Source organism: Entelurus aequoreus, linkage group LG20 (genome assembly GCF_033978785.1).
Source record: "Entelurus aequoreus isolate RoL-2023_Sb linkage group LG20, RoL_Eaeq_v1.1, whole genome shotgun sequence".
Lineage (NCBI taxonomy): Eukaryota > Metazoa > Chordata > Actinopteri > Syngnathiformes > Syngnathidae > Entelurus > Entelurus aequoreus.
The window spans coordinates 47,868,069-47,877,763 of NC_084750.1; the positions used below are offsets into that span (position 1 = coordinate 47,868,069).

The 9,695-nt window shown below is 42.9% G+C and overlaps 1 protein-coding gene across 1 annotated transcript in view; it reads left to right on the plus strand.

Moving 5' to 3' along the window:
• Positions 1-9,695, plus strand: part of LOC133636327 (zinc finger protein 37-like) — a 497,781-nt gene that overhangs the window by 21,696 nt on the left and 466,390 nt on the right. The gene's annotated exons all lie outside the window — the stretch shown is intronic.

The following is a 9,695-nucleotide window of genomic DNA, read 5'->3' on the forward strand; positions in this document are numbered from 1 at the left end:
GGTAACACGCATTGATTAAAGACCTTTCTTTTTAGGCTTAACGGTATTTCTCCTCTCATGATGTTGCTCAGTTTTCCATATTGGCACCAGCCCAATCTGATTCTCCTCCCTATCTCCTGTTCTTGACTCTTTTCTTTCAGGCTAAATCTCTGCCCCAGATAGATATATTCATTAACTTCATCAATTTCATTTCCATTAACAGTCACAGGTCCATGAGGTACCATGGAATTTGCCATAACTTTTGTTTTCTTCATATTCATTTTCCATCCACAACATTTTTTTTTTAAATGTTATGTATAATCTCTCAAATCTCCTGTTTTGATTTTTGAGGTTTACACAAAGATGAAGATGAAAGTAAAAAGGGTGACGTGCTTTTGAAGAAGGAATAATTATTTGAAAGTAATTTCTCAGTTTGGTGGTTTTGATAAGACAGAAAATATTGTTGGACTCAGAAATGATTTCAGTCCTTCATGTTGACGTTACCAGTTCACCTCCAAGGACTCCATGTATCATCACAAGTCCTTCAGCAATGATGAATGTAGATATTATCAATCACAGGGAAGGTATTTATTATTATTTTTAGGTACTATGCGCCTTCGTTTTCGCTGGAAAAGGGCAAGAATAGCCTACATCTTCCTCCAGAAGAGAACATGTCTGTGACCTCTCAGATGATCCAGAAACTGGAACCTTCCACTAGGGGTGTTGCTAAGCATAAAGCTGACTAGGACACAGCCCCCACTATAATTACTTTAGACCCCTCCAAAACACACACACACACACACACACACACACACACACACACACAAACACACCCACACACACATAAACACACACACACACACACACACACACACACACACACACACACACACACACAAACACACACACACACACACACACACACACAAACACACACACACACACACACACACACACACACACACACACACACACACACACACACACACACACACACACACGCACACACATTTGTCTCTGCTTCAAGGGAAATAATTATGACATGTAGTCTCTTCTCAAGGATAGGACTTCAAGGATAGGGCTATCACTTCTGCATTCCGAAGTCCAAATTAGGGCCTCTTCCCTATGAGGAGTGATCCAGCCCACCTGTGAATGTCAAACTAAGGGGCCTTATCTTATTATGTGCTCAAACTGAAATACTACTATTTACTTCAACTTGGTCGTTGGCTTTCTCCAAGTTGAATGTAAACCTTCACCATAAGCAAAACATAATACGATTTAAAGGCCTACTGAATTTTTTTTTTTATTTAAACGGTGATAGCAGATCCATTTTATGTGTCATACTTGATCATTTTACAATATTGCCATATTTTTGCTGAAAGGATTTAGTAGAGAACATCGACGATAAAGTTCGCAACTTTTGGTCGCTGATAAAAAAGCCTTGCCTGTACCGGAAGTAGCGTGACGTCGCAGGTTGAAAGGCTCCTCACATTTCCCCATTGTTTACACCAGCAGCGAGAGCGATTCAGACAGAGAAAGTGAAGATTACCCCATTAATTTGAGCGAGGATGAAAGATTTGTGGATGAGGAACGTGAGAGTGAAGGACTGGAGTGCAGTGCAGGACGTATCTTTTTTCGCTCTGATCGTAACTTAGGTACAAGCTGGCTCATTGGATTCCACACTCTCTCCTTTTTCTATTGTGGATCACGGATTTGTATTTTAAACCACCTGGGATACTATATCCTCTTGAAAATGAGAGTCGAGAACGCGAAATGGACATTCACAGTGACTTTTATCTCCACGACAATACATCGGTGAAGCACTTTAGCTACGGAGCTAACGTGATAGCATCGTGCTTAAATGCAGATAGAAACAAAAGAAATAAGCCCCTGACTGGAAGAATAGACAGAAGTTCAACAATACTACTATCAGGAGACACCGAACCAAACACTGGACCTGTAACCACACGGTTAATGTCGAAGCCTAGCAATACTGTTGTTAACGACGCCATTGAAGGTAACTTAGCTACGGGACCTCACAGAGCTATGATAAAAACATTAGCTATCCACCTACGCCAGCCAGCCCTCATTGCTCATCAACACCCGTGCTCACCTGCGTTCCAGTGATCAACGGCGCGACGAAGGACTTCACCCGATCATCGATGCGGTCGCCGGCTAGCGTCGGATAGCGCGTCTGCTATCCAACTCAAAATCCTCCTGGTTGTGTTGCTGCAGCCAGCCGCTAAAACACCGATCCCACCTACAGCTTTCATCTTTGCAGTCTTCATTGTTCATTAAACAAATTGCAAAAGATTCACCAACACAGATGTCCACAATACTGTGGATGATGAAAACAGAGCTTTTTGTATTGGATACAATGGTGTCCCAATACTTCCGTTTCAACCATTGACGTCACGTGCATACGTCATCATACCTAGCTGTTTTCAAGCGGAAGTTTCCCGGGAAATGTAAAATGTCACTTTATAAGTTAACCCGGCCGTATTGGCATGTGTTGCAATGTTAAGATTTCATCATTGATATACAAACTATCAGACTGCGTGGTCGCTAGTAGTGGCTTTCAGTAGGCCTTTAATTAATTCACTTCAGTATCTAATGGTGCATCAGAATTGATGTTTTGTAGAAAGAATGCTGTTCCTGTTTTGCGTGGGCCTTGTGTGTCCTCACCCAGCCAGTGTCTGGTAAACAATGTCCCATCATGCTGACATCCACTGAATGTGAGGGCTCATAAAACACCACATAAACATACAAACCCCGTTTCCATATGAGTTGGGAAATGGTGTTAGATGTAAATATAAACAGAATACAATGATTTGCAAATCCTTTTCAAGCCATATTCAGTTGAATGCACTACAAAGACAACATATTTGATGTTCAAACTCATAAACTTTTTTTTTTTGCAAATAATAATTAACTTAGAATTTCATGGCAGCAACACGTGCCAAAGTAGTTGGGAAAGGGCATGTTCACCACTGTGTTACATGGCCTTTCCTTTTAACAACACTCAATAAACGATTGGGAACTGAGGAAACTAATTGTTGAAGCTTTGAAAGTGGAATTCTTTCCCATTCTTGTTTTATGTAGAGCTTCAGTCGTTCAACAGTCCGGGGTCTCCGCTGTCGTATTTTAGGCTTCATAATGCGCCACACATTTTCAATGTGAGACAAGTCTGGACTGCAGGCGGGCCAGGAAAGTACCCGCACTCTTTTACTATGAAGCCACGCTGTTGTAACACGTGCTGAATGTGGCTTGGCATTGTCTTGCTGAAATAAGCAGGGGCGTCCATGAAAAAGACGGCGCTTAGATGGCAGCATATGTTGTTCCAAAAGCTGTATGTACCTTTCAGCATTAATGGTGCCTTCACAGATGTGTAAGTTACCCATTTAGGGGCGGCATGGCGTATAGAGTAGAGCGCCCGTGTCAGAAACCTGAGGGTTGCAGGTTCGCTCCCCGCCTCTTACCATGCCGTTGTGTCCTTGGGCAGGACACTTCACCCTTGCCCCCGGTGCCGCTCACACCGGTGAATGAATGTTGAATGAATGATAGGTGGTGGTCGGAGGGGCCGTAGGCGCAAATTGGCAGCCACGCTTCCGTGAGTCTACCCCAGGGCAGCTGTGGCTACGAAAGTAGCTTACCACCACCAGGTGTGAATGATTGATGGGTTTTTAACATGTAAAGCGACTTTGGGTACTTAGAAAAGCGCTATATAAATCCCAGGTATTATTATTATTATTATTATTATTATGTCTTGGGCACTAATGCACTCCCATACCATTACAGATGCTGGCTTTTGAACTTTGCGTGGATAACAGTCTGGATGGTTCGCTTCCCCTTTGGTCCGGATGACACGATGTCGAATATTTCCAAAAACAATTTGAAATGTGGACTTGTCAGACCACAGAACACTTTTCCACTTTGCATGTCCATCTTAGATGATCTCAGGCCCAGAGAAGCCGGCGGCGTTTCTGGGTGTTGTTGATAAATGGCTTTGGCTTTGCATAGTAGAGCTTTAACTTGCACTTACAGATGTAGCGACAAACTGTATTTAGTGACAGTGGTTTTCTGAAGTGTTCCTGAGCCCATGTGGTGATATCCTTTACACACTGATGTCGCTTGTTGATGCAGTACAGCCTGAGGGATGGAAGGTCACGGTCATTCAATGTTGGTTTCCGGCCATGCTGCTTACGTGGAGTGATTTCTCCGGATTCTCTGAACCCTTTGATGATATTACGGAGCGTAGATGGTGAAATCCCTACATTTCTTGCAATTGCACTTTGAGAAAGGTTGTTCTTAAACTGTTTGACTATTTGCTCACGCATTTGTTGACAAAGTGGTGACCCTCATCCCATCCTTGTTTGTGAATGACTGAGCATTTCATGGAATCTACTTTTATACACAATCATGGCACCCACCTGTTCCCAATTTGCCTGTTCACCTGTGGGATGTTCCAAATAAGTGTTTGATGAGCATTCCTCAACTTTATCAGTATTTATTGCCACCTTTCCCTTCTTTGTCACGTGTTGCTGGCATCAAATTATAAAGTTAATGATTATTTGCAAAAAAAAAAAGTTTATCAGTTTGAACATCAAATATGTTGTCTTTGTAGCATATTCAACTGAATATGGCTTGAAAAGGATTTGCAAATCATTGTATTCCGTTTATATTTACATCTAACACAATTTCCCAACTCATATGGAAACGGGGTTTGTACATACGCCAGCCCCTGGGGTCCACTTCCCAAGGATGCTGAGTGTCTCCTATCTTGGGGAGTTGTGAAGAAGTTGTAACGGACAGGACACTGACGGCCAAGTGGGGGGGGGGTCAGTATTTTGGTGAGCAACTGGGCCCCAAAATTGTAAAGTGACTGACACTGTGTAAAAGACATATAGCACCATCTGTGTCCTATTTGATACGATGACATTCAGCAATTTTCATGGTCCAACTTTCAGACAAGGGTCGATGACATCAAATGGAAGTATACATGTGACCTGGCTCCTCACAGGAACTGCAGTCTTGTTCTAGTACTTTGAATAAAGTTCTCCTAGGACTGTGGATTAGTCCGCCCCTGATACTGGGGCACATCCAGTGATGCTGGTAACGTGTTACTTAGTAACGCAATGCTCTGATATGACCTCCTTTTTCAGTAACAAGTAAAGCGTTCCTATTTTCAAACCACTAATACAAGTTACAATCTTTGTGTTTGTCCTAAATGAAAACATGCAATATTTACTTTATTCCTGCCTCTCCGGGAGTGATGTCATGCATGAATGTCACGTTGCAGCAGGAGGATGTGTCACGTGTAATACATACTAAGCATGTGAGCAGCAATCATGAACATTACAACACAAACCACAACAAGGTCTGATCTACTATGACAGGTCATGACACTTATTTTGTTCTAGCTTTGATTTATGTTACTATGTGTTATTGTGCCACGTGTACGTGTGTGTGTGTGTGTGTGTGTGTGTGTGTGTGTGTGTGTGTGTGTGTGTGTGTGTGTGTGTGTGTGTGTGTGTGTGTGTGTGTGTGTGTGTGTGTGTGTGTGTGTGTGTGTGTGTGTGTGTGTGTGTGTGTGTTTTGGTGCAAACATGGTGCTTGTATTGTGAATCTATATCCTGTGATTCCTGGGCAAAAGGTTGGCTTACTGATGATGTAATAGCAAAAATCAACATTTTCGTGGTTCTTGTTTTGGTTTAAGATTCATCTTCAAGTATTTTTCTGACGTGTTTCTGCTGTATTGCTTTGTTTCTTCTGCCTGTCTCACTTTGCTAGATGCATCATATTCAGACTAATGTCTGGCCTTACTTACAGTGTGTTTACTTTTCCTAACTAAGAGTTTCCCGCTTATCTCCAACCCTTCCCCCATGCATTCCTGAGCTAAGATAAAAGGTGTGTGCCTCACCGACACTCTCCTGTAAACAGACAACTTTTGTCTTTTGAAGCCTCAAATAAATACTCCAAAAAAAAAATAATTCTCTGAACATTTGTTATTAAATAGATTATTAAACTGTAAAACAACAGACACTTTGCTTGTCCTCAAGATGATGTTACATTTTGGTGTTCCCCGGGAAGTCCTGTGGGGAGTGCTCAGAGAGTATGGGGTATCGGACTGTCTGATTTTGGCCGTCCCCTCCCTGTTCGATCGGTGTCAGAGCTTGGTCCACATTGCCGGCAGTAAATCCGACTTGTATCTAGTGAGGGTTGGACTCTGCCAAGGCTGCCCTTTGTCACCCATTCTGTTCATAACTTTTATGGACAGAATTTCTAGGCCAGGGGTCACCAACCTTTTTGAAACCAAGAGCTACTTCTTGGGTAGTGATTAATGCGAAGGGCTACCAGTTTGATACACACTTAAATAAATTGCCAGAAATAGCCAATTTGCTCAATTTACCTTTAACTCTATGTTATTATTAATAATTAATGATATTTATCTTTGTGGAAACACTGATCATCTTAATGATTTCTCACAATAAATATATATAGAAACAGATAAATATCAATATGCAACACTTTATTTTTATATTTTCTCTAAGTGCACATTTTTCAAATTGAACATTTTCAAACGATCACTTCTAAGACAGTCGTGTGAAATCACAATATCCCATTTTAACTAGCTAGCCACTAACATGTTTTAACAAATCATGAATTACTTTGCACCATGTTTGTACAAATAATAACTCATGTAAAATACAAAAGTAAACTCTCAAATGTTTAAATAAATCATGTCACACTTTGAACTGGACACCAAATCTGTTATCTGTTTCTTTGTCAGCCAGCAAGCCTGGCATTGCATGCTGTTAACTAGTGTGTTGTACTCTGGTGTGTAACTTGACATTTCAACTCTGAGTGAGTCTTGCAGATGTCCATCAGTGAGGCGTGTTCTGTGTTTGTTCTTGATGAAGTTCATGTCAGAAAAGGCTGATTCACAAAGATAAGTTGAAGCAAACAGGCTTGCAACCTTCATAGCTGCTGCGCATACACCACTGTACTTTTCTGTGTCAACAGGGCACCAAAAGTTTGGTGCAGCCTGGTGGGCTTTCAGGTAGAGGTCATTTTGCAGTGTTACAATTTCAATCTCCACCTGTTCAGCATCCAGGCTGAATGTTGCACTTAACTGCTCAGCAATGCATGATATGTCCACGTTCATGAAAGGATTAGAAATGAACGACACACATGGCTCAAGCTGATCCAGGTCACAAAACCTGTTCTCAAACTCTTGCCCAACTCTGTTTATGACCTGAGAGTACTTTTCTGCAACTTTGTCAAAAGCCTCAGATTCTACAGATTTTCTAGATTTGCCAGAATATTTTTTTGGAATTTTAATCATAATAAGTTTCAAGAAATATTTCACAAATATTCTTCGTCGAAAAAACAGAAGCTAAAATGAAGAATTCAATTAAAATTTATTTATTATTCTTTACAATAAAACATTTTTTTTTACTTGAACATTGATTTAAATTGTCAGGAAAGAAGAGGAAGGAATTTAAAAGGTAAAAAGGTATATGTGTTTAAAAATCCTAAAATCATTTTTAAGGTTGTATTTTTTCTCTAAAGTTGTCTTTCTGAAAGTTATAAGAAGCAAAGTAAAAAAATAAATGAATTTATTTAAACAAGTGAAGACCAAGTCTTTAAAATATTTTCTTGGATTTTCAAAATCTATTTGAGTTTTGTCTCTCTTAGAATTAAAAATGTCGAGCAAAGCGAGACCAGCTTGCTAGTTGTGGGGAGACGGGGCCGGCGGACTGACGGCGCCCGCTCCAAGATGGCGGCGAGGAGGCGTGGACGAGCTAGCCGCAAGGTGGGGCGCGCTGGGAGCGACTCCGCAATCAGCATAAGGTGCGTGGAGCGCGCAGCTGTGGACAGTGCAATCACCCTCTCGAGCCGTATAAAAGGGTGAGAGACGTGAACATCAAGGGAGTGTCATGTCTGTTCATGTTTTTGTTTTGGCCATGTGTCTGTTTTTTGGACTCTTTTTAGTTCCTGGTTGCACTTCCTTGTTTGGTTTGGTTTCCATGGTCACCCATTAGTTTTCACCTGTCTTGTCACGCACCTGTTTCACGTTTCGAGTCACACACCTGTTTTCACTGATCATGTCACTGTTATTTAAAGCCTGTCTTTTTCTGTTGGTCTTCCTGGCGACATCACCTTCTCCACACAAATTTATGCTCTGCACCTGTTTACCCTAGTTCTTGTTTCATCTCATGCCAAGTAAGTTTTGATTTAATGTTTATAGTTTTTATGCCCAAGTGCATGTCTTTTGTTTTTCATAGTCAAGTTTTTACCTCCGCTGGGAGCGCCTTTTGTTTATACCTTTTTTGAGTTTTGTTAGTGTAGAATAAAATCATGTTTTTACCTCCACGCCATGTTTGCTTCAGTTCGTTTGCATCTCGGGAAAGCAACCCACGCAGGAAACTGCATCATAGTCCATGTTCTGACAGGGAGGAGACGGAGAAAGACGGCGGACGGGAGGAAACCATCCTCTGCTGCCACGCAAACGGCGGTGACGTGCTGCTGAAAAGCAGACGGCGGACGGGAGGAAACCAGTCATGTGCTCACGTGAGAAAAAAGGCAGCTACTGAAAAGCACGCAAAAGACTCTGATTGAAATAATAAAGAAGTCTAAACCGTCTCACGACAATGTCTTCCCTGGATGGTCCTGAGAACCCGCACGACAGTTAGGACTGTCACACTAGTAAATAAATACAATTTAAAAAATAGAGGCAGCTCACTGATAAGTGCTGCTATTTTTAGAACAGGCCAGCGGGCGACTCATCTGGTCCTTACGGGCCTGCGGGCACCGCGTTGGTGACTCCTGTTCTAGGCGCAATCCAGGCGTTGAGGGGATCCGGTTTGGTGGCTGCAGGATTAGGTCTCTGCTTTCTGCAGACGATGTGGTCCTGATGGCTTCATCTGGCCAGGATCTTCAGCTCTCACTGGATCGGTTCGCAGCCGAGTGTGAAGCGACTGGGATGAGAATCAGCACCTCCAAGTTCGAGTCCATGGTTCTCGCCCGGAAAAGGGTGGAGTGCCATCTCCAAATTTGGGAGGAGATATTGCCCCATTTGGAGGAGTTCAAGTATCCCAGAGTCTTGATCACGAGTGAGGGAAGAGTGTATCGGGAGATCAACAGGCGGATCGGTGCGGCATTAATGCGGACGCTGTATTGATCCGTTGTGGTGAAGAAGGAGCTGAGCCGGAAGGCAAAGATCTCAATTTACCGGTCGATCTACGTTCCCATCCTCACCTATGGTCATGAGCTTTGGGTTATGACTGAAAGGACAAGATCACGGGTACAAGCGGCCCAAATGAGTGGTTCTCTCCCTTAGAGATAGGGTGAGAAGCTCTGTCATCCAGTAGGAGCTCAAAGTAAAACCGCTGCTCCTCCACATCGAGGAGACAGATGAGGTGGTTCGGGCATCTGGTCAGGATGCCACCTGAACGTCTCCCTAGGGAGGTGTTTTGGGCACGTCCGACCGGCAGGAGGCCACGGGGAAGACCCAGGACACTTTGGGAAGACTATGTCTCCCGACTGGCCTGGGAACGCCTCTGGATCCCCGGGAGGAGCTGGATGAGGTGGCTGGGAGAGGGAAGTCTGGGCTTCTCTGCTTAGGCTGCTGCCCCCGCGACCCAACCTCGGATAAGCAGAAGAAAATGGATGAATGGATGGATGGGCTGCAATGGTTGTGTTCTCTCGGATGC